The 24930-nt window shown below is 40.1% G+C and overlaps 2 protein-coding genes across 9 annotated transcripts in view; one reads left to right on the plus strand and one right to left on the minus strand.

The window, feature by feature from the left end:
* COL28A1 (collagen type XXVIII alpha 1 chain) overlaps nucleotides 1-837 on the minus strand; it is a 176010-nt gene extending 175173 nt beyond the window's left edge. Inside the window, exon 1 of the mRNA XM_045494881.1 lies at nucleotides 701-837. The gene's annotated coding sequence lies outside the window, so the exon portion shown is untranslated. The remainder of the gene's footprint in view (nucleotides 1-700) is intronic.
* Nucleotides 838-19192: 18355 nt separating this feature from the next.
* Nucleotides 19193-24930, plus strand: part of MIOS (meiosis regulator for oocyte development) — a 47142-nt gene continuing 41404 nt past the window's right edge. For 2 of the 8 annotated variants that reach the window (XM_045494882.1, XM_045494888.1), the window contains exon 1: nucleotides 19193-19418. The gene's annotated coding sequence lies outside the window, so the exon portion shown is untranslated. Of the gene's footprint in view, nucleotides 20094-20430; nucleotides 20701-24930 lie in introns of all 8 variants that reach the window. The other 6 variants (XM_045494883.1, XM_045494885.1, XM_045494886.1 and 3 more) reach the window with 6 other exon arrangements.

The following is a 24930-nucleotide window of genomic DNA, read 5'->3' on the forward strand; positions in this document are numbered from 1 at the left end:
ATTAAGAAAGAAGAAAGAAAGAAAGAAAGAAAGAAAGAAAGAAATGAAAGAAAGAAATGAAAGAAATAAGAGAAATAAAAACCTCTGTGTTTACTACAAGTGGCATTTTATAAATGCAGAGACAACGATTATCTTTAACCAAATGCTATATATTTGCCTTTTTTGCCTAAAATTTATTTTGGGTAAATATCAGCATCAATAAATCCAAGAGACTTTATATTTTATGATGTTTTAAAACTAAAATTCTTTCAGCAGAGTTTACCAATTGTATTCACAGTGTTTGCATAGCATTTATTTCACATAAAGATAAAATTATCAAATGAGCACTTTATTCAAATTGCCAAACTAACCAAGGTATAAAACATTCTGTAATTAATACTGAGTTATAAAAATATGTTCCAAATTAAGAAAAAGAGGTCCCAAAAGATATTAACATCATTGCAATGCTATGTAGTAGCCTGTGAATTAAAAATCAATTTTCAAATAATTTTGACATAAATTTTAAATGTCTACATTTTAACAATTATTTATATTTTTCTAATAATTAATTTAACATAATGGCAGAGGATAGAAAATTTTTCTATCAGCTATTATTTTCAGCTTTCTTCACATAATAAGTATGCACACCTTTCAGTCTTCCCCAGTGCCTAGGTGGTCTTCTCTGATTTCAAGTGATTAAAATAAAACAGTTATGTCTTACCTTATAAAGTTTGTCAAACTGGAATTAAAGACTGATTAAGCAAATGCCAACAGCAAGGACCATTGTTGGGGATGGAGTTAGCTATTTGATATTGTTCTGTTCTGTGGAAATAAAAATTATCTTTGCTTTTGGAACTTTTGCAATCTTTTATTTGTGTTTATTAGCCTAAGTTAAAGCAAGAGTGGTCAGGCATTTGGCCAGGGTGCAAGATCTGGGTGGGATCAGTAAGTAATTTAAAGGAACAGTGTCCTCTTGGAACAAGTCTACGTTCTCCAAACTGTTATAAAAATAACTTGAGCAGATTTTCTACGTTTTCGGCATTTATTGACAGTCTGCCTTTGTGTCTCATACCATATCCTCCTTCTATTTCTACATTTCTTTGCCTGGGGTGTGCTCTGTGTGATACTAGTTCCTAACTGCTCTGTGAGGGAGTGTAAATGACAACAGACTCAGATGCAAAACTGGTTTTTCAAGAGAGGCAATGGATTGAAATTATTGAAGCTGAATGAAGAGTATAGAGAAGTTCCTTATTCTAGCCTTTCTATGTCTGTGATTTTTGAAATTTTTCATACTACCGTTGGTATAATATACAGTGAAAGAGTGATCTGAATTTAGTTCTGGTTTTGTCTCTAATATGGGGACCTCAGTTTCCCATTTATGAAATGAGGGAGTGAATTTAATTATTTATCAAGATCCTTCCAAAGTATAACACAAGAGCTAGGTTTACAGTGGTCATATTCTGAGCTCTCTGTTCCAGAAAGGTAGTCACTGAAGTAAGTGGCTCCGTTCTCTCTTCCTGTTTTCTACCTTCTGGTTACAACCCATATTAAGATGTTTATCAGTGCAAAACATACTGCCACGAAGCCACTCGACTCCTAGACAAGTAACAGACAGGCTTCTCAAGGAACTGCCTCACAGAGAGTAGCAAGATGATCAGAGATAGCAACACAAATCTTCACGTTATAATTATTTAAAAGTAGCCTTCTTAGGAAAGCATTTTGACATTTACAGATACACTTATTGTAACATAATAGCTTCTACTTCATGAACATTTTACCAGGTGTGAGGCACTGCGCTAAATGCTTCATTCACATTATGGCATTTAGCCCTCCCAAAGCATCACCACCTACGGTACAGTAAGTGTTGTAAGAATTCATTTTGCAGATGAGGATGTTGAGGCAGAGAAGAGTGTGGTAAGACTTTCTCACTGTCATACTAATGCTAGAGAATGCCAGAACAGGATCTTAACTCAGATGTATCTGAACCCTGAGCCTCACTTACAACAACTAACGCATTATTAAATTACGTGTCTGGGTAAACGTTCATGTTTTCATGGTTTCTGCACCACAAAGCAGTTTTTGAGGAACCGAGGAAATTTTGTGAGGCTTTGGTAATAGAAAGACAGTGGGTAACTGTGCAGAAGTACAAATGGAATTTCCCAGGAAGCAACCACATATATACCTTAAATAACCTGTGGATGTTTGCCACACTTATCACTTTTGTGAGATGAGAATCGTGGGACAAGGAAGTGGCTTTTTTTCAGGTCAACTCCTTTTTTTCTGGGGTAAAGTACCAACTTGTGGAATAATAATAATACCTCTAAGAAGCAACCAGGCAACTCCTGGAGGGGAGAAATGGACTAAAGCCCTCCTGCTTCGGAACTGTTCTGACTGAAGTTGGTGACAGGTTGGAGTCCTGCCTGCTCATCGTTTTCCTTTCATCCCCCAAGGTCAAAGAGGGTAACCCACACCCAGGGTTTGCCACCTTTCATTCCCAGGTGTGGCAATCAGCACTACATTGGTTGATTGGGTAGATGACTCTGAAGAAAATCTTCTGTCCATTTACATGAAAAGGCTAGTTACATAAGGCAATTGGTTTTACGTATGGAGAAGCAAAATGGCGTGGGTGAAGAATGCAGTCTTAATCCTAATGGGTGGTCTTCAATTAGTGTGCAATTGGACATACACAGTCAAAATAAGGGAATATGGAGAATGATGATGACTAGAAAAGGCAACTTGGAGTCCATGACCTTCTGACAGTTGTTCTGTAGCAAAGACCTTTTTTTTTTTAATTTTCATTATGCTTTTATTATTGCTTATAGGGGCGCTACCTCCTTTATACATCCACTAGACAACATCTACCTTAATATCTCTAATTTTTCTATTACAGTGCACAGTGCTGGCTGTAGCAAAGTCTTCATAGAAGAAAGAAGCACACTATTTTTACTATTATTACTGTAATGGCCTAGAATAAGCACTCAAGAAATATTTATTGAGTGATTACTCGAACTAATTTTTTCGTATTTATCAATCACTTGAGAACTGTGATACAATAGCTTGTTCTCTTCCAGAGCTTTACTAGACAAGGAATCTTTTTGCATCTTTTTCAAAAATGTTTAATACTCTACCACGGTAGAATCTATGTTGGCTTTATTTGTTTTGGTACCAGTGCCGAGATGTCCATTTCAGTAGTGATGGTATTTGGGGTCCTAGAAACATTTAAAAGGAATCAAAGTCTGGGATGACTTGTGTATATTGGAAGGTTTTATCTGCTTGAGGTTACAGAAATAATGAAAAGGCTAAGTAACATATCAGATCGAACTTGTATTGAAGTTATACATCTGGACCAAGACCAAGCTATAGCATAATGTTTCACAATCTTCTCCCAATTTCCCTGACCTTTCACAGTGCTGATCTAGAGTAGAAAAGAACACTATCAACTGAGAATGGAGAAGGCAAAGACTTTTTTGCCCAATTTGGAGTTATCTGTAATCATTAGAGGTCCCCTTCTATTATTCCGTATAAAATCTTGAGATAGTAGAGTTGGGTTTTTTTGGTTTTTGTTGTTGTTGTTTTTGTTTTTTTGTTTTTTGTTTTGTTTTGTTTTTTGCCCCAAAGCTCTGGAGCTTCTGGGATTCACCATCTTTCTTGGCTCTAAGGGTATGACTTGAACATTCTCTCATGTCATTCATCCGTAAATTAGAGGGACACCAAAATGGACTTGGTTCTGTTTATCAACTAAGGAAAGGATTAAAAATATTCAAAGACAACAAGGAAGTGAAAATTATCATTGGTAATAAAACATAGGCAATGTGTCATTGCTTCAGTATGGAGCAGTGTGACTACAGCGCACCTCCCCTCACCAAATGCTGATCAAAAGAGTTGACTCTTCTGCATTCTCTTTACTCACTTAGGGTTTGTATTGTTTGTTCCCTGATATATCTGGATTGTTTGTCATTTGGTCTTCAGCTTGAGTAATCATGTCACAAATGTAACACACAGAGCCCTAGACCACCGTGTCAGCATAAATTCCCACTGTCCCAATCTCAACTGCTAAAATCTTTCTTTAAAATTTTTCTTCAATATTGATATTTCCTCTTTGCATTTATTCTTTACTACAATCAAATTAATTCATGCCAAAAAACCAGAGTGCTCTCTGGAAAAATTTAAAATTTTCCTGTCTGATAAATATCTCAAAGTGCTTAGGTCTTGTGGTAACATAGGTTTGAATGTTAAGGTTTTTTTATTTTTGTTTGTTCTTTCAAAATTATTCCCTTCAGTTAGTGGATAGGGCAGTATTAACTTTTTCATGCGGAGTCCACTAAAAAAGAAAGGTCAGATCTATTTAAGCCTTGCCCAAACTCTTGTTTTAATAGAGAAAATATTTTGTATTTTTCATTTAGTTGATTTTACTTTCAGGTATTAGAAAGTATTATACTAGGATGCCTGGGTGGCTTAGTCGATTAAGTGTCTGACTTCGGCTCAGATCATGATCTCGTGGTTCATGAGTTCAAGCCCTGCGTCGGGCTCTGTGCTGACAGCTCAGAGCCTGGAACCTGCTTTGGATTCTGTCTCTCTCGCTCTCTCTCGCTCTCTCAAAAATAAATAAACACTAAAAAAATTTTTTTAATGTTGTACTGTATTGGGGTGAATTATTTAATTTCCCACTAGATGGTATTGGAGCTTTTCTTGTATGAGGGGCAAAGAAAAGCATCAAATATCAAAACTGAAAGGAAACTTAGACACAACTTCTATTTGATTTTTCCATTTCACAGATGATAAACTAGAGGTAGGTGTTGTGACCCATCCAAAGGTCCTAGCATGAGTCGGTGAGGGAATAGAGTTTAGATCTTTGTGTGGTAGATGGCCATCTTTCTTTAATCCTGAAGCCCTCAGGATTGCTTGGCCTTTGTACCATCCAGGTTTGTGCCACAGCAGGAGAAAAAGGATGCTGGTCTATGGCCAACAATATATGTTTAAAAAATATGGATTTGCTTTAGGGGCCAATGGCTCAGGACAAATTATCATGAGCTAAATTCCTGCATGTAATGAGTCTCACATCTCACTATGTATGCCTGGACTATCAAAGGCAATGAACACCAGTCCTCGAAGAACTGTCTCCTCTGGGTTTGGGTAGGTTCGCCTGAGAAGCTGGGGATTATTACAAAGATTTCAGTGACCAACTGTGCATATTATTGATACCTAATCAAAATACATCCAGTAAATATAAGAAGACATCATCATCTGTATGTGTAAGTTTCAGAAACTCAACACCCATCTGGATGTTGTGGTCAGTCCTTTTGGGATTTAATAAGAATATCCCCCAAAAGGAAGTTTGTAAAATAATTCAAATTTCTGGAACTAAAATGCTTTAAGAACATTAAGTAACATTATGCCACATTATACCAACCCATGACGACTCTGGTTTACAGAACATTGTCCCTATTTGAAGTAATAGAGTCAACTGTTTGCATTACATCTAAATTATGTAGTTTCTCCTATATAGTTTCTGTCCTTTTAAATTCTGCAATAAGAGTAGATTATTCATGGACAAAGTTTACAGCAAAAGAGACCTGAGGTGAGTTAATATTTTTACTATTTTAGGATATAAAAATTTTTTAATAAAATAACACTCTACACAAGTATAAGGTGTATATTATAGTCATTATTTATTATTTATATCCAGAGCTATAGACTCTGAAATTACACATGTATAATTTTTTTAGGGAGAAAGCTTTTTTACTTAAAAAATTCAGAGGCCAGTACACTAAGTGTCAGGACTTAAATAATGAAGCGCTTTAAGTGCAAGGATTCTTTGATTTGAAGGTGTTCAGAGCAGATGGGCCAAGATTTGGGGATTTAGTGAGGCTTGAGAGGAATTTGCAGGGAGGGGGAAACTTAGTAACCAGAGAAGTGAGAAGAGAGTCTTTAGAGTAGATGAAGAACCATGATGAGCAATGGTAGGGAGATGGGGTTCCGCCCAGCAGGCCAAGGGATTGCTGTGGAAATTGGCAGCACACGTGTGTTCCTGGAGCAGCACAATTTCCAAGAACTGGCTACAGAGTGGGGACAAGCAGTCTGGAGAGCAGAAGCCAAGAAGGTGTTCCTGGCAAGTTGTCTAGCTGAGTGCTGCAAGTGTCAGCCCTGTTGAACCACCCTGGGAGGTTAGTACTATTTTATCATTCTCATTTTACAGATAGGGAAATTGAGGGACAAAGGCATCTTGCAACTAGCTCAAGATCACATACGCAATTTCTAGAGTCCAGAATTAAAAACCAGGTGTGAGAGTCCACACAGAAAAATCACAATGCAATGCTTCCTCCTACTTCCACAATGTGGCCTCTTTTCTCCCTCTCCTTGTGCAGTTTGGTCTCTCAGACCTCAGGTCGATTTCTTGGCTGTTCAGACTGATTTGATAATTATCCATCTGTGTTCCAGGGATCAGGCAATCATAGGGTCCCCCTACTACTCTGCCATCTTAACTTCTCTCTTTATATAATTTTTAATGTAATTTTTACTTAATTATATATTTTCCATTATGTTAATTGACCAAATTCGGAAATGCCAAATACACAAATTGGGACTGACCCTGGGTCTTGAGGGACTATTGATTGAAAAAAGATATTTGGGCACCACCTTGTGGGGCTTTGTGGAAAGACACAGTGTGAGAGTCCGCTTGCCTACTATCATTAACAGATTAAAATTCTTAATTGCTTACGATGCTGAATGGGTAGAATGTAAATTGCTTTCTATAAAATTTTCTGGGTAAGGAAATAAGAGAGTAAGCCAAAGAGGCGGCAAAATTACTTTTATGTATGAATCAAGAAACTAACATCTGATGAAATTCCAAACGTATTTATTTAACAAACATTAACTCACATACAGTTCCTAGTATATGTGAGGCATTGGGTAAAAAATAAATAAGACCTAGTCACTTCAGCTCAGTGAAAGAGATAAGGAAGTAAAAGGCAGTGGCAAATTTTACCAAAAAAATATTTTTTAAGTAATCAAAAGACAAATGCTAGTTAATGATACCATGCTGATGTGTTTGGAAGCAAAATACACTGTTACCCACAACTTAGTCTGAAATGCATCAGATAAAAAGAAGATGGATAAAGCCATGTGTAGATGGATAGATATATGATGGAGTAAATATGTCCGTTATTGATCACATGTTAATCATGGAATCTAGATGGTGGGTAGTGAGTTTACTGTGTAATTCTGTCAACTTTTCTGTATGTTTGAAAATTTTCATTAAAAAATATTTAGTTAAAAAAAAAATGACAATACAGTATGATAATATCTATAAAAGAGACCTGAGAAGAAGGCACCCGGTCCACACTGTGACACAGAAGTTGGAAGTCCAGGGAGCAGAAGATAAATAGACATTTCTCTGATGCCATGTTAAAGGGTTTAGACTTTATCTTGAAAGCAACAAGGAGCCACTGAAGAGTTTTAAGCAGAGGAGAGACATGATCACGTTTTCATTTTAGGAAAATCACTCTACTGGCTATGTGAAGAATTAATTGGAGGGAAGCAAACCTGGAGACTGAGAGACCTATAAGGAAACTTAGCAAAATACCAATGAAAGATAAGACTCTCAAATACCAGCAGCAGAGATGGAAAGAAGTGAACAATTCTGAGAAATACTTAGGAAACAGAACCAAAGAGCTTATTACCTAATTGGCTTAGGAAAGGAAAGGAAATGAAAAAGCACAGCGTCCAGTAGTTTGCTGAAGAGGATTTAGCAACTGGCTGTCTGAAAAAAAGTGTGTATACATATGTACACAAGTTTATGTAAGCTTATTATAAATGTTACTGATATAAGGAGTATATAGTGTATTTATAGGTGTTATTTACAAATAATAACAAGATATACAAATTTCTGCATTATGAATTCCATATAGCAAATTGATTCTCATAGAATGCTTTCATTTATTTTTGCCAAATTCTTGTATCCTTAGTCAACCTCTGGTTGCAATTGATGCCTGACTATAGTTCTAACAGGGATGTTGACTGATATTTCCATTTTCTTTAGCAAATATTCCCCTTCTTTCATTTTTCTATGGTACTTATGTTAGTGTATAACTGTTGGTATCTCTTTCCTCCCACTATTCACACCTCCCCATAGGAGAAGGAGTTAGATTTATCCTGAATGATGGACACGATAGTCTAACACACATTCGTCCAAGTTTCCTGTATCAACATCCATCATCACAAAATAATGTTCTAATAGCCTGAGCATTTGCCTAATTTATACACCATGTGTGAATGCTTCTAATGATACATAGTCCATTCCTTTTACAGTATTACACATATAATATAGAGGATCATACCCCATACTAGAAAAGTGTATTTTTCTCAAGACTTTTACTGCCCGACAACTGTCAGAATAACCACAATGCAAATGGCCCTTCCAGAGTCATGTAATGCATAACCTGCAGAACTATAGGTTTCAGCCCTGTGTAACAACACACTTTTCATGCAATTAATATTTTGGTATAAAAAGTATAAATTTGTTTGCAATTTATTATATATTTTTTCAATTTTATTATTTATTTATTTATTGAGAGAGAGAGACAGACAGACAGACAGACAGAGAGCGCATGTGGATGAGTGGGGCGAGGGGCAGAGAGAGAGAATCTCAAGCAGCCTCCAAACTTAGAGCAGAGACCAATGCAGAGCTTGATCCTACAACCCTGGGATTATGACCTGAGCCAAAGTCATGAGTCAGATGCTCAACCGACTGAGCCACCAGGGTGCCCCTATTATATTTTATCATTTGTATTAACTTATTAAAAACTTGAAATTTTGGATGCATACTGTTTTTTTGCTCATTTGATTCCATTTGAGTATCACCAATCTGTTGAATATGCAGGACTCCATAGGATGCATTATAGAATAACTTTATTTTACTTCCCACCATCCTTTTGTTTCTATTTTTGAGGATATATATCATATATATATATCATATATATATGATATATACATACATATGTGTATATATATGCATACATATATATACATGTATATATATATATCATATATATATACATATATATATATATATATATATATATATTTTTTTTTTTTTTTTTTCCCTTTTTGCCACTCGGATCACAGGTTGGTGCCCTAAGTCTTTGGGTCAGTCTTTTATATAAAAATCATTTCGGGGCGCCTGGGTGGCGCAGTCGGTTAAGCGCCCAACTTCCGCCAGGTCACGATCTCGCGGTCCGTGAGTTCGAGCCCCACGTCAGGCTCTGGGCTGATGGCTCAGAGCCTGGAGCCTGTTTCCGATTCTGTGTCTCCCTCTCTCTCTGCCCCTCCCCCGTTCATGCTCTGTCTCTCTCTGTCCCAAAAATAAATAAACGTTGAAAAAAAAATCATTTCTTTCACATTTAATTATAAACACTATCTTCTTCCCATAATCAAAATATCTATTCCCATATAGTAGTCCAAACTCTGAGCTTGAAGATTCTCCTCTACTCAGCTGGGATTCACTTCAAGCTGGAAGCCTGCAATAGGAAAAGGGGCATAGTCAACTCTCCCACTTCCCCACTTTGTGTCTGTCTTTCACACACTCACGAAGAGCAGGTAGACCAGCAGGAAGGAGCTACTTCACTGCCTTGCGGTGGTTTTGGAAGGTATTAAAGTGATCTCTTTCTACACTGTGGAGTTCTCCCTCATTCTTTGGGAGACTGCGTCACTGGGGATCTCTCATCCCAAGTTCTTTTAAAGCCAGCTAGGTCTCTTCTGTGGGGGTGGGGGTGGGAGTGGAACTCCCCCTCCTCTCACCCAGCCTATTCCCAAAGGAACACCTCCAGTGTCTCTCAGCTGAGGTCACCTTACTCCCACCAGAAAGCACTCTTATTGACTGGGTTATGCTGCCTCTCTTGCCCTTGTGGCCCTCATCCTGTCCACAGGGTACACTCAGGCATCGTTTATCCTGACAAACTCCAGGAATGAAAGTTCTTTCCAACAGATGCTCCTCTCACCTCTCAGCCTTCAGAACAACCAAGCTGGCCTTTAGAGTTTTCAGGCATGGCTCAGACAACAGATCATCATGTTCTCTACCTGTGTCTCTGTTCCAGCTTGCACAGATCAAGCCCTCCATGGACAACAACACTCTCAGATCTCTCCTAGGGAATTAGGAGTAAGATTTTCTGGACATGAATTTCTTCAAAGAAATCTCTCTCAGATTCTTCAGTTTCAAGCCCCTTTCAGGAGGGTTTGGGGTCTTTAGTCTACAAAATCTATTCTAGCCCTGCACGGTGGTAGCATCTCACTTTGGAATGTGGGAGTAATCATCACCTATTATTCTGTCCCAGTCTAGTGGGGCTTTAGCTAGTTACTAGAAATGACAAATTCATTTTTAACATCTTATTACTCAAACAAACATGTTGTATGAGCATGGATAAATCCTGAAACAGAAACAGAGAAATGAAAACAGTTGTGCATGGTGGGAATATATGAATTTCTTTTTTTTTTTTTTTAATTTTTTTTTCAACGTTTATTTATTTTTGGGACAGAGAGAGACAGAACATGAACGGGGGAGGGGCAGAGAGAGAGGGAGACACAGAATCGGAAACAGGCTCCAGGCTCTGAGCCATCAGCCCAGAGCCCGACGCGGGGCTCGAACTCACGGACCGCGAGATCGTGACCTGGCGGAAGTCGGACGCTTAACCGACTGCGCCACTCAGGCGCCCCTGAATTTCAAGACATTTCCTTCAATACTGTTTTCACAATAATATTTTTAAATTTTTGAGTTGGAATGGAAGCATTCATATAGTTGTGTAACTTTTCATCATGCATTCCTTTCATCATGATTTAATAAATAATGAGGGGAACAATGATGACTATAACGTATCCCACCCTCAAGGAATTCATAAACTATATAAATATATTGCAATATAATAGGTAATAGCATTATTACAGTATATAATTATGTGTGTGTGTGTGTGTGTGTGTGTGTGTGTGTGTGTGTGTGAAGAGTCAAAGGATCTAACCTAGGCACAGTAGACAAGGTGCTAAGGAGTTTGGAAAGATAGACATTACTTCCAGCTATGGGAGACTTCAAAGAGGAACTGAGTGATATATTTTGTGGGATGAATAGAATTTAATTTTTCTAATTCTTGGAGAAGGACATTCCAGAAAAAAAAAAAAAAGGAACAAAGGTGTATTCCTGGGCGGTGGATTGTGGAATTCCTCAGTTCTTGTCTTCTCAAAGAAAAGAATTCGGTTGAGAGACCCGATGGAGAGATAGAGAGTTAAAGTAGCAAAGGTCTTCTATGTAGCAGAAGTACACTCCAAAGACAGAGGAGAGAGCTGACCCAAAGGTAGGGGTGCAGCATGCTGAGTTTCTCATTGTGTTCTTTTATGGGGTTTATTTGGTCTCCTCCCTCTCATCTTATTATTATCACTCCATCTTGGGCTGCCTTGGTTTCCTCCCCTCCAACCTTTCTGGTAAGTCTGTGTTAGTCATCTTCCCATGAATGTAGGCATAACCCATGTTGGGGGCCCAAACCGCATTGCACATGGTATTATAATGATATCATTACAGCCTCAGAATTACTAGTGCACATGGTCTTTCATAAGTGTGCATGCTCCGAAGTTGGGGAAGTCCCTGTAGCCAGTATCTTCTGCTTATCAGTCTGTGCTAGGCCAAAAAAGGGGTTGGTCTGAGGGAACTGGGGCAGCCTCTTGGCAGAGATGGGGTAGTCCCTGGCATTTGTCCCTCTGTTATCTTCCTTTCTCCCCTTCTTCTCATGTGTATCTAACTGCTTACGCTAGCTGGCATGTTACAGGAAAAGTGCTATATAAAAATAATTAGGCACAATTCAGTAGGGCTAGAGCTACTAGCTCTAAGAGATCAAATGGGAAAAACATATTGGGCCAGAATGGGGACAACTTCATGGTGACAACATTCCTTTTAATATCCCAGAAGCTTTCATGCATGTTACATGGAGAGGAGTATCCACTGTTATATGTAATTTGTTAACCTTTAAATCATTAATACATATTTTACTTCATTTATACAACTAACATATTGAAAATACATGAATTTAATAAGTCAGATTTCCTCAAACTCGTAAACATTGCAAACTGAATACTTCTTCTCAAGTATACAGTAGCAGATATTTCTTTAATGTTTTTCACAAGAAGAAAAAATACACCCCACTCTTCAATGACTATAAAACTGACTGATAACAAAAGTTACAAAAGGGTTAGACCTTAGGAAGTAGATTTTTTCATCATTTCTATCCTGATTCTAATTCTGATTCTCTTTATGCTTTTGGTTTCCTACCTCTTGCATTTCTTCCTGGGGTTGCAATTATACTTAATAAGAAAGTCAGGCTTAGCTTCTCAAATAAGCTGCTGATGGTCCAAGATTTTGAACATGAGAATCAAATTAATCATCCATTTAAATGTTTTATAGTCACTCATCATACATTACATCAGAAACATTCCAAATTATTGGCTTAGACCTACCAGATATGCTTTGTTTTTTCTGTGACCTGGTCTTTTGCTCAAAATTACACTGGTTCTGAATGCATCATCTTCATAATTAGATATATGTCTAACTTTCAGTGATGGTTCTGGGAATCTTTTTCTCATCTTACTACCAAGAGAAGTGTGCTTTTACAACTGCTTTGGGCTTTGTCTGGTTTAGGTAATTCTAAAATTAATTTGATCCATTGAAAACACAAATGTTCTTTCTCATCGACAGTTAAGACTTACAGTATTGATGTCTTAACTGTGGGCTGAGGAGTTTAGATGTTGGTCTGCAGGGAACATGAACCAATGAAGAGTTCCACATAAGAGAGTCACTTGAGATGTGCTTCAGGAAGATCAATCTAGCTACACAGAGGACAGGGTTTAAAGGAAAAAGGTAGGGACAGAGGCCAGTTGGGAGACTACTGTCTGGGTGAGCAGTAATTAAGACCAAAACTAGGGCAATGGCTGTGGGAGCAGAGAGACGAGCAGAATTTAGCCTAATCATCTGTTTCAAAAGCCCAAATGTGATTTTCTCAAATCCCATCCAAGGAGGGGAAGAGACCAGGCAGTGAGGTGGCCTGTGTTTCACCAGAATTAACAGTGCTGCTCTGATAGTATTTTGCTGGCTACTGCTTCCGTGCTCATCAGAAGGGACAAGCCAAGTTTCTTAGTTCTGTCTCCTGTAACAAATTACCATAGGTTGCATGGCTTACAAACAACGGAAATGTATTTCTCACAGTTCGGGAGGCTGGAAGTCTGAGATCAGAGTACCAGTGTGGTCAAGTTCTGATGAGGACCCTCTTCTAGATTTCAGAGTGCTGACTTCATGGTGTCCACACATGGCAGAAAAGGAGTGTGAGAGCTCTCTGGGGTCCCTTTTGTAAGGGCATTACTTCCATTCGTGAGGGCTTTGCTCTCATGACCTTATCTCACAAAGGCCCCATCTCCTATTGTCACCACATAAGTGTTAGGATTCCACTATATGGATTTTAGGGGGGACACACACATTCATTCCTTAATACCAAGTTACCCACAAATGAAACAGAGACCCTGTGAAGAATCAGTTAGCCAAGCAGGAAATGTTAGCATCACTCATGTTGCAGTAAATGTCCTAGAATGGCTTCAGTTCCTGAAGCATTTAGTATGCTGCTTAAACTTTATTATTTCTGCCTTAATCCCATGGGTACAGGATTATGGTGTATCTGCCTATCATTATGGAATTTAGCATCCTAATTCCTCCAACTATACTCTTTAATAATATTCATTGGTTTTTTTTCTCATTAAAAAATCTTTACATTTTTATTTCAGAAAACATAGAAAAGTATATAATAAAGAAAATAATGATCACTTTTAAGCCTATCACACAGAGAAATCTACCAATGAAATGTTGGCATAATTCCTTCCAGCCTTCAAAAAATAAGGTTAGAATTATTATGTTTACTCCATTCGGTACTATTTTATTCCTATAACAGTACACCATGAGTGTTTCCTCTATCTTTAAATAGAGGAATGTCTTTCTAAAACAGGGTTTAACAGACTAATCCAAACTGCCACCTGTTTCTATAAATAATGTTTTCTTGTAACATAGCCACACCCCTTTGTTTATGTACTATCACAGCTATTTTTGCCCTGCAATGACAGAATGGAGTAGTTGTGATAGAGACAGAGTAACCTAAAAAGCTGAAAATATTTATTGTCTTGCCCTTTACAAAAAAAAAAAAAAAAAAAATGCCAAGTCCTGTTTTCAAAGATTATTTTAATAACACTTGGAATTAGGTTAAATGGCTTTTCCATTTGATAAGTGCTTGGGCCAATAGTTACAAGCACAATGCTGGGGCCATGTTGTCCGGGTTCATATCCTCGAGGACTCCACCACTTAAGAGATATCTTGGGGCAATTTGTTTAACATTTCCATGCCTCCATTGTCTCATTTGTAACAGGGAAAAAAATAACAGTATCATCCTCATTATGAGGAAGATGTGATAGAGTCCCTGGTGCACCTCCTAGATGTCCTCCTTCAGTAATAAATGACTTAGTCCTTGGGCTGCTGGGAGAGTTGCCAGGAGATGTCCTTCAGCAGCCAGCTGTGTTTGGGGACTGTTTGCCGGAGAAAATTGCCTCATTCAAAGCCACACTTCCTTCAAGGGACAGGTCACATCAATGATATATCCACATCAGTGAGGTGGTATAAAGTCCTGAGTCCCTTGTCCCAATCCAAGACAACTCCGGAGGGACAATCCAGTTTCAAAGTTTCTCATGGATTGGCTGAGGCCTTTGTTGGTATTGGATCACAGCTCAGCTTTTCCCTCTGCCCAGTCCTGCATCTTCTTTCTTCCTTCCATGGCTGCTGATCCCAACACTTCTTCACAAGTATCCTACATCCTAATCTCCATCTTGAAATATGGTTCCAGAGCACCTAACCCGAGACAGTGTTAAATGAGCCTTGTGTTGTAGAGTATCTGGTACGTGGAATATGCCATATAGTTGTTTGTTATCAAACAAAGAATTCTGGAAGAAAGTAAAAGGGAAGTACAAGATCAAGAAGAAAAAAATAGAATAATACAAAGTTTCTCACAATTAAAGAATAGCTTAGTCACAAAAATTTTGAATGATTGTAAGAAACTCTAACATATTTAAATTTCATCAAATACATTTAAAGTGTGATGTAACAATTCTATTTATAATTTAAGTATTAAAAATGTACTATAAATCATATCCTTGAAGCTATGTAAGTTTATTATGACATTGTTAGCTATAACCCACCAAAATATACAAATAAGTATACTGATTTACACACTGATTTGGGAGCATACTTGAATACTTTTTGAAGACCACTAGTTTAAGATTTCTCACATTGGGACGCCTGGGTGGGTTTGTCGGTTGAGCCTCCGGCTCTTGATCAAGGCTCGAGTCGTGATCTCACAGTTCAAGAGATGGAGGTGGCTGGGTGCTGACAGCACACAGCCTGCTTGAGGTCCTCTCAGGTACAGACTGATTTTGTGCATGTGCAAATAAAGGGAGCTGGGATTAGCCAGTCACAGACTCCACAGCATGTTCCAATAGTAACTGAATTCCTTCTAAGGGCAGCCGTAAATAAGAAGGAAATCTGGGGCACCTGGGTGGCTCAGTCGGTTAACCCTCCAACTTCGGCTCAGGTCTTGATCTCACAGTCCATGAGTTCAAGCGCCACATTGAGCTCTGTCCTGACAGCTCAGAGCCTGGAGCCTGCTTCAAATTCTGTGTCTCCTTCTCTCTCTGCCCCTCCCCCATTCATTCCCGTCTCTCTCTCTCTCTCTCTCTCTCTCTCTCTCAAAAATAAATAAATATTTAAAAAAATTTTTTTAAAAAGAAGGAAATCAGCAGTTCTTCAGCTGTTGTCCTTTGTTGGTTTAAAACCACAACAAACAAATCCTATCCTGGATCGCCACACCATATGTAAAAGAACTTAGAAGGATATCTTGTTAATGACACAGAAGTTCAAATTAAAAAACAAAACAAAAAAACCATGAGACTGAACTATAGCAACTCTGGCATCCATTACAAAATGCACGTTTGATAGAAACTAGTGTAACCTCAGAGCAGTCTGTTAAGTTCTCTGACACATTATAATCTTCAAAAAATACAGTGCACTCTCCCACTCAGTAAATATTTTTGAATGCATATTATATAGCAGGAGCTAAAGGAAATCCAAAGTTCTACACTACTCACAAGGAAATGCCATCTGCCATTTTCCAGATGGCAGGAAGGGAGAAGAGGAAGTGAATGGCAAGAAGCTTCTCTTCCAAGGGACTCAGTCCAGTTTTACTAACAAGGAACACCTTTTGGTGAAGAAGGAGAATTGATTTCCAAGTAGAATGTGAAAAGTGTCACTTTTTCCTATTGGGATTTTAGAGTGCAAGAAACTGGTGGCAACACACTTTCACAAAAGCTTAGATGGAAAAGGAAGGAGAGAAAAATATATTAGCTGGAGGAGAGTGTAGAGAAAGGTATTGTTTTAGGATGTTTCAACAAATTTTTATTGAGCACATGCCCTGTTTTAGGCTCTAGAGATTAAGTAGAAAATAAAATAGATAGTGTCCCTGGGTATCAGGAAATAGGCTAAGCCACTATAACAAAACAAGTCTAAACAAACAGTAATTTTTTTTTTTATTAAAAAAAATTTTTTTTTTCAACGTTTATTTATTTTTGGGACAGAGAGAGACAGAGCATGAACGGGGGAGGGGCAGAGAGGGAGACACAGAATCGGAAACAGGCTCCAGGCTCTGAGCCATCAGCCCAGAGCCTGACGCGGGGCTCGAACTCCCGGACTGCGAGATCGTGACCTGGCTGAAGTCGGACGCTTAACCGACTGCGCCACCCAGGCGCCCCAACAAACAGTAATTTTTAAGAGAACACAGTTTATTTTCTCTTGTGTAATGGTCCAGAAATCTATGGTTGATCCAAGGGAGGGGGTACCTCTGCTTTCCAAGTTAGGCTGGGACCTAGAGGAAGGGGACAGTTTTGTCTTCCTTAATACATGGCCTCCGTTTCTATAGCATGTTTATTTTTTCCTATTTTCCAGACAGCTGGAAGGGAGAAAAGGAATGTAGAGGTCAAGCAGCTTCTCTTTTAAGGGACATAATCCATTTCTACTTACATCGCTTTGGTCACAAATTTTTTTTTTTAGTGTTTATTATTCATTTTGAGAGAGACAGAGTGTGAGGGGGAGAGAGGGACACAGAATCCGAAGCACGCTCCAGGCTCCAAGCTGTCAGCACATGAGATCATGACCTGAGCTGAAGCTGGAGGACCAACCAACTGAGCCACCCAGGTGCCCCCACAATTTTTGATATAACCACACTTAGCTGAAAGGGAGGCCAAGGAATTCTTCTCTTTAATTAGGTCACCGAGTGCCTTGCTAACATTTGGAGGGGGGGAGGTATAACAGAGTGAAAACTGGTGATGTCGAGCATATATTCTGGAAGCAGAAGAGAACTATAGGCAAATAATGAGCAGTTTTGGTGGTGTGGTGACATGAAGGCCTGAGAGGAGTGAATTCAGGGGAAAACAGGAAAATATAGGATTAGAGAGAGCCAGTATGGCCTTCTCCTTTGAGGAGAAAAATGGGAGTGACTTGAACACATGTTGAAAGTAAAAAAAACAAAAACAAAAACAAAAACAAAAACAAAACAGTAGAAATAGGGACACACAGAAAAGAAGAAAATTATCCCAGAAGAGGAGAAACATCTAGTCCCTCCTCTTCCTTTGTGTCAACTAGAAGAAAGAAAGAATGGGAGTGAATGATGATGTTGGGGAAAAGAGAGAGAAAATAGTAGAAGGCTGTGGGAAATTCCTACCAAATACCTTAAATTCTCTTTCTGAAGTAGGAAGCAACATCATCTCCTGACCATGAGGGGAGATGTTTTCCTTGGCTATGAATATGGTAGGAGTGGATAAGGAAGAGACTTGTATTGATCTGGTGTTTTGGGTCCAGGGCCTAAACCATTGAGAAGATTGGCAAGGTAGTGTTTGAGGTGATGAATCTTGTAGTATCTCCCCACAGCAGTACAGTACTTTTCTCCAGCCTCCATTCTCCAACAGCAGGAATGAAAAGGAGCCTCAGACCACTTCAGGCAATGCTCCTCCCAAACTCATCCTCTTGCCAAAACGATCTGCCTTGAAGATCATGGGGATTAAGCTCATTTTGCTATCTGTGCCAATCACTACAAGCCCCAAACCACCCATTTTTAAGCATGGTTACCAGATATCTCAAGGAAGCCTGTGTCAGATTTGTGACACTTGGCGCTGCACCATTCACTCAGTTATGGGAACCAGAAACCTAGAACCCTCTCTGTCCCTCACTCATCTTAGTCAACCCTCAAGCTCTGTTCATTCCATCTTCTAAATATTCCCCACACTTCTCTCCATTCCCACTCTCCATATCACTGGTAGTATGGATTACCATAATCTCTCGTGGGGATACTTACCCTATCCGTTCCTTTTCTCCTGGAAAAACCATCATACCACTTGCCTAGTTAAAAACATTCAATACTGCATCATTGTCTTTAGGACAAACCCACTACCGTGGTTTCCAAATGCCTTTCTGATACAGCATCTTAATCTCTCCCCACTTCCTCTGCTCATCCATCCATACTTGACTGCTTCCCCATTGAGATGCCATCCCTCCTCAACTTTCACTCTTCCTCTGCCCTAAAAGGTTCTCTTCCAACCCCCTCCTCTCCCTTCCCTTCCCCATCTAATTCCCCCAGTCTCACCCTAGGGGTCCTCAAGGAAGCCTTCCTGACCTCCCTACACTAAGGAGGTGCCCCTTCGATGGAGCACGGTATTAGCCTTACAAGGCATCCCTGTTTTCTTCCAGGACCACTTCCTTTTTGTTCACTTCAGTTCCCGAGCATTCCAGGACGGTGCTAGGTACACAAGGTCACTCAAGAGGTGTTTGTAGAATGAGTAAATTAATGAATAAATCGTGAACCAAACACCCTGGAGTTTCCACTACATGTATGGCCTGCATAAATTGTTAATGTAAATTTAACTGATCAAATGAGCTAAAGTGTGTGTAGTACTTGGAAAAATTCGTCTCGGAGAGTCGGTCCAGGTAAGCTTGCCCGCTTTACCTCTCGCAGGCCGCAGGGGCGGCGCCTCCGGGGTCGCAGGGGAGCGCTCGAGCGGAAGGCGGGGCCTCCTGGGCAGTGGCCCCGCCCCAGGGCGGGGCTATTCCGGGGCGACGAAGGGCGGGGCTCACGGGCGGGGAACTATCCTTCCGAGGCCGAGGCACGTCCGCGTGTGCCGGAGGCGCGGTGGTGGGGTCGTGGGTCCCAGCCGGGTGGCCTAGGTTACTGACCGCGCCGCCGCGGCCGCCATCTTGCCCGCGCCCGGACTCCCGCGGCGGGAGGGGCGGTGACCAAGCCGGAAGTGGCTGTGCGGTGGCCGCGCTGCCTCATCAGGTCAGTGAGCGCGGCTCGGGCCGCGCGTCTCAGCACCTCCGACGGAGGCCCTGGTAGTGGGCTTGGGAGTGCCGGGGCCGCCGCGAGGGGCCCGGGAAAGCCCCGTTGAAAGGCCCGGGCGGGGGCGGACCCGGGGCCATCTCGGAGCCGAGGCGCAGGGCGTCGCGTTCCGCGCTGCGGGATAACCGCGCCGGGCGGCCGGCAGGGCCTAGTTGGGAGCCTCGGAGCTGCAGGAGGCCTCGGGGCGCGCTCGGACCTCGTCGGGGACGCTGGGGCCGAGCTGCGGTCAGCCGCGCGGCGAGTTCGTGCGGAACCGCGTCCTCGCGTTGGACGGGCTGCTCAGCCAGGTGTCTAGAGCGTGGGAGTGGCCCTCAGATTCCTGATTTACCCGGAATAGCAAGAGCCTCGCTTTGGCTGTACTTTATTAAATACTTCCTAAAGGGCCTGTCACCCGGTTGGTTAGCTGTGTTCTGTGCTTGTATGAGTAGTGAAAATTCCGTAAGAGGATGAATAAAGCCTTCACGTGTGCCACGAGCAGTGCTAAAATGATTTGCAGATGCCTGCATTACAGGCCCTTTGTATAACTGTATTTTAAGGGAAATTTGTGTAGTGCATCTCCTTGAAGATGGTGAGGGTGAAAACTTCCTGAAACTGCTGCTGTTGTTATTTGTTACGGTAAGAAAAGTAGAAGACAACAAAAGGATGTGAGAGGGTAGTTGGATACTTTGTACATTTAGTATTATGGATCTTCACTGTCCAGTAGCCACACAGAGTTGAGATGTGCTCTAAGTGTAAGATAAAATACCCATCGGATTTACAGGACTTGACACCCCCCTCCCAAACAGACAAAAAAAAATTGAATAGTTTTTTACTTTGATTGCATGTTGGAAAGGGATTTTTTTTTTTATGTGTTGGGGAGAATAAAATATATTAATTTCATCTCTTTATACTTTTTCAGTGTGGCTACTAGAAACTTAAATCCTGTGGCTAACACTGTATTTCTGTCGGATAGTGCTGTTACAGATGTTATGGTGAAGAATACAGGATCGGCATGGCTTTCCTGTGCTCAAAACCATTGAGGGGAAGTGAACGCTTGTAAAACTTGAAGGTGAAGATGTTAACATAAGCTGTAATTATTGCAGATTTCACCCCTTCCACTCCCACTTTTCAGTGTTTCCAACACTTGAAAACATTAACTTCAGGGTTGTTGAAGAAAATCATAGTGATACTAACAGCTGTGTGATATGAAGAACTCAGTTTGTCACAACTTTGTGGCATGAAGGTAGGGTGTGTTCTATCTCTTACAGTCTTGGTGTATTAACAGACTTGTTAGTGTTTAGCCAGTGCGTGGCTGGAGGTCCCCTGACTCCAGGTTCAGTTTTCTTTGCTCTTCACCTTATTCCTAGTCATCTACGTTCATGAGCCAGGATCCATCTATACCATGTGTTGGATTGTAAAAAAAAAAAACATATTTCTTAAAAGGGTGTTTATGGATATATCTCTAGGTTGTTAATACAACCTATGCAGTCACATATGACCCGTTGTTTAGAAGGGCCGGCACTTGGTTTAATGTTCTTTGTCACCACCTTGAAATTCTTAATAATTTTTCAGTGAGAGGGCCTTGTTATTTTCATTTTGCACTAGGCCCTGCAAATGATGTAGTTGATTTTTTTCTTATACAGTAATCTGGGATGGGAGTTGGGAGGTTTTGGACAAAAACCAAAACGTCTGGTCTTCACTTTACTCCAGTGTGAAATGAGAGGGGTTTGCCAGTCTAACTCTCAAGTTTTGTACAAAAATGACTGTAATCAGATTTTACGGATATGAAACATTTTATGGATATAAACGTTGTACATGCATACTTACATCAGAAGAAATGCTGATGGTCCTCCCTTGAGAGTCATGCAAATCAGAGTTTTTTAAATTATAGTAATGCTTTCTATTTTGTGTGTGTCTTTTAATTTTTTTTTTTTAATGTTTACTTATTTTTGAGAGAGAGAGACAGAGTGCGAGTGGGGGAGGGGCAGAGAGAGAGGGAGACACAGAATCCAAAGCAGGCTTCAGGCTCTGAGCTGTCAACATGGAGTCTGATGTGGAGCTGGAACTCATAAACTGCTAGTTCATGAACTGAGCCAAAGTTGGATGCTTAAGTAACTGAGCCACCCAGGCACCCTCTGTGTTTTTTAAGGTGGATTTTTCAGTTTGCCACCAAGTTTTCTTACAGATCATCCATGTAAAGAATATGATTATGGGATGGAAGCCCAGATTGGAAGTGTGCTTAATAGAAGCACACTTTGAAAGTCCTATTAATCAGATAGGAAGATAGGCTAGATCTCCAGATACCTCCAGTTAAGAGGTTTCCTCTGTCCGTACAGGCATGAGTGTGAACCCTTACTTGGTAGTATCTGTTCCTGCTTTCTGTTGTCTTACCTACATCCTACTGCAGCTACGTCCTAGTACATCCTAACTTCAGCTCTAGAACGCAGGCATTATTAGACCTTTATTAGTCTGCTTGGGCTGCCATAACAAAAGCCCCTAGACTAGATGGCTTAAACAACAGAAATTTATTTTCTTACAGTGCTCACAGGTTGGAGTCTGAAATCAGGGTGCCAGGTCTAGTTTTGGTGAGAGTTCTTTTCGTGGCTCACAGATAGCTGCCTTCTCACTGTGTCCTTCTTACTGTGTCCTCACTGTGTCTTCACATGGTAGGGAGAGAGCTCTATAGCTCTCTCTCTCTATTCTTGTAAGGGCACCAGTTCTATCAGTTTAGCACTCTACCCTTATGACCTCATTTCACTCTGATCACCCCCCTTAAAGGCTCTCTCTAATACTATCATATTGGGGATTAGGGCTTCAGTATGAATTTGGGGGAGAGGGCACAATTTAGTCCATAGCAATCAGAGAGTTTATCTGTCCCTGTTTACTACCATGTTAGCATTTAGAACAGTGTCTAGCACATACACTATGCCCAATAAATATTTATAGAATAAATGAAAGGTATTAGAATGATCCTTTCTTAGGATCATTGTGGCTCACTGTGGGCTCTTGCCCGTCATTGGAACCAGTTATGACAGTGGGCATTTTGCTCTTGCCTGGAGCCAGTCTCTACTAGGAAGAGTATAGGTAGAAGCATGAGGAGATTGGTAAAACTTGGATATAGCAGTGTGGGAAATGTCAGATGGAGCATTTGACAAATGCATTCATTTAACAGATAATTGTTAAGTATCTACTAAGTGCCTGGCACTGGGCTGGGTACCAGAGGTACAAATAGAAAGCAAAAAGTACTTTTCCTGCTCTTATGGAGCTTATAATTTAGCAGGAGAGACAGGGTGATTTAAAGGGAAGGAATACTATTCACTGAGAGTACATAACTAACCTGACAGACTGGGGAGGGGATAGAGGATGTTTGATGTCAACCATGATGGTTGAGAGATGGTCAAGCAGGTGTTAACTTGACCAAGAAGGGAGGGAAGAATGTTCTAACAAGAGGGAACGGCATTTGCAAGAGTGGTGATGGGGGGGTGATGAGGGGAGGGGACAGAGGGAGGTTATAATCTAGGAACTGAAAAGAAGACCGTGTCGCCAGAACACAGCAAGGAGGAAAATGGTGTGCCTTGAGGCCAAAGCAGTAGGTAGAGGCCAAAAGATTTAGGACTTTATAGGTTATATTGAAGATTTTGGAACTCTGTACTGAGAACAATTGGAAACCATTAGAGTGTTTTAAGCAGAGATTGTATAACCTGGTTAAGTTTGCATTTTAGAAAGGTCCCTGTGATATTACATAAAGATGAATTTCATAAAGGCCTGAGTATACAGATAAGTAAAAGAATTGCAGAATCAGCACCATAGGCCAGACATGTTGTATACCTTAATTTCTGTGGAAACTGTCCTTAAGCTGTGAAACTTGGCAGCCTGAGTGGAGGAGAGAAGAATAAGGGTTGATCAAGGTTAGGGGAAGGCAAGCCTAAAGTGGCAAGGAAATGAAGAAATTGAAGGTCTTTCTAGTAAGAATATAATTGAAATGATTGATACTGAGCTTCAGAACCCGAAGAAAGGAAATAAGCCAGTATAAGTATTCTTAGTGGATTTTCCATTTAAATTGTATGAGTCTGTTGAATTCTGGACTAATAGTTCCTGACTAAAAGTTTTACAAGATCAAAAAGTAAAGCAAGTATGTTTGAGCTGAATTTCTTTAGTTTATCTATATTAGGAGTCTTTGCCAGGTTCTCTATCTGGTATAGGGGATGAATGAACGAACCATAGCTTTACCTTTTAAGAACTGACACTATAGGGGCACCTGGGTGGCTCAGTTGGTTAAGCATTGGACTCTTGGTTTCAGCTCAGGTCATGATCTCATGGTTTGTGAGTTGGAACCCTAGAGCTCTGCGCTAACAGCACGAAGCTTGCTTGGGATTCTCTGTCTCCCTCTCTCTGCTCCTCCCCCTCCAAGAATAAGTAAAAGTTCAAAACAAAACAAAACAAAACAAAACCTATTAAAAAAAAAAAAACTGAGAGCACGGTTGTGCAGATACCATTTGCCATAAAGGTACTAAATGTCTTTGTTCCCTTTTTTTTTTTAATTTTTTTAATGTTTATTCATTTTTGAAAGAGACAGAGCACAAGCAGGGGTGGGGTGGACCCAGAATCTGAAGCAGGCTCCAGGCTCTGAGCTGTCAGCACAGAGCCCGATGCGGGGCTCGAACTCATGAACCGTGAGATCATGACCTGAGCCAAAGTAGGATGCTCATCTGACTGAGCCACCCAGGCACCCCATGTTCCTTTTTAATCCACACTATAACCTCTAGCCAGAATTGGTTAAAAACAGACATTTACATTTTTGTTAAGTAGCTTTTGTTTTTAAAATAACATTTTAACATAGTTATTTTTAGTTTGTGCTTAAATGACTGTCATATTTATCTTTTCAAAATCCCATGTCAATATTAATCAAAATGTATAGAATTGAAATCTGAAAGAGCCTTTAATGATCACTTAATTCAGTTTTTCTCAAATGCAGTGTGTGCTGCTGGTTGTAAACAGGATAATTTTAGGTAAAACATAAGCATTTTTTAAAAATTCCAGTATAGTTAACATATTAAGCATTTTAATAGTTATACATTTCAATGTATATTAGAAAAATACATTTAGCATACCATGCCCATGATCCATGGATTTTATGATAGGTTAAAATAGATTTTCTGATTTTAAAAATAGTCAATGTAAATAAAAATATTAAATAAAAATAGATGGTATGTGAATGAAATTTGGCAAACACTAAACCAACTCTTTGGTTGTATAGACGAAAAAACAAAAGGGCCCCCAGTCACAAAGGCCTTTCCCAGGCGTATAGCTAATATACGTCAGGGGTGGGAATAAAAGTCAGCTCTGCTCAATACATGCTGCTATTTATTCTGCCATATAGAGCTGCTTGTTATTGTTGAACCTTGAGAAAGAGACCTCTGTCTTTGTAGTGGCATTGTATTTTAAATCTTCATTGTCTATTATGCTGGCAACC

The sequence above is a fragment of the Leopardus geoffroyi genome, chromosome A2 (assembly GCF_018350155.1).
Source record: "Leopardus geoffroyi isolate Oge1 chromosome A2, O.geoffroyi_Oge1_pat1.0, whole genome shotgun sequence".
NCBI lineage: Eukaryota > Metazoa > Chordata > Mammalia > Carnivora > Felidae > Leopardus > Leopardus geoffroyi.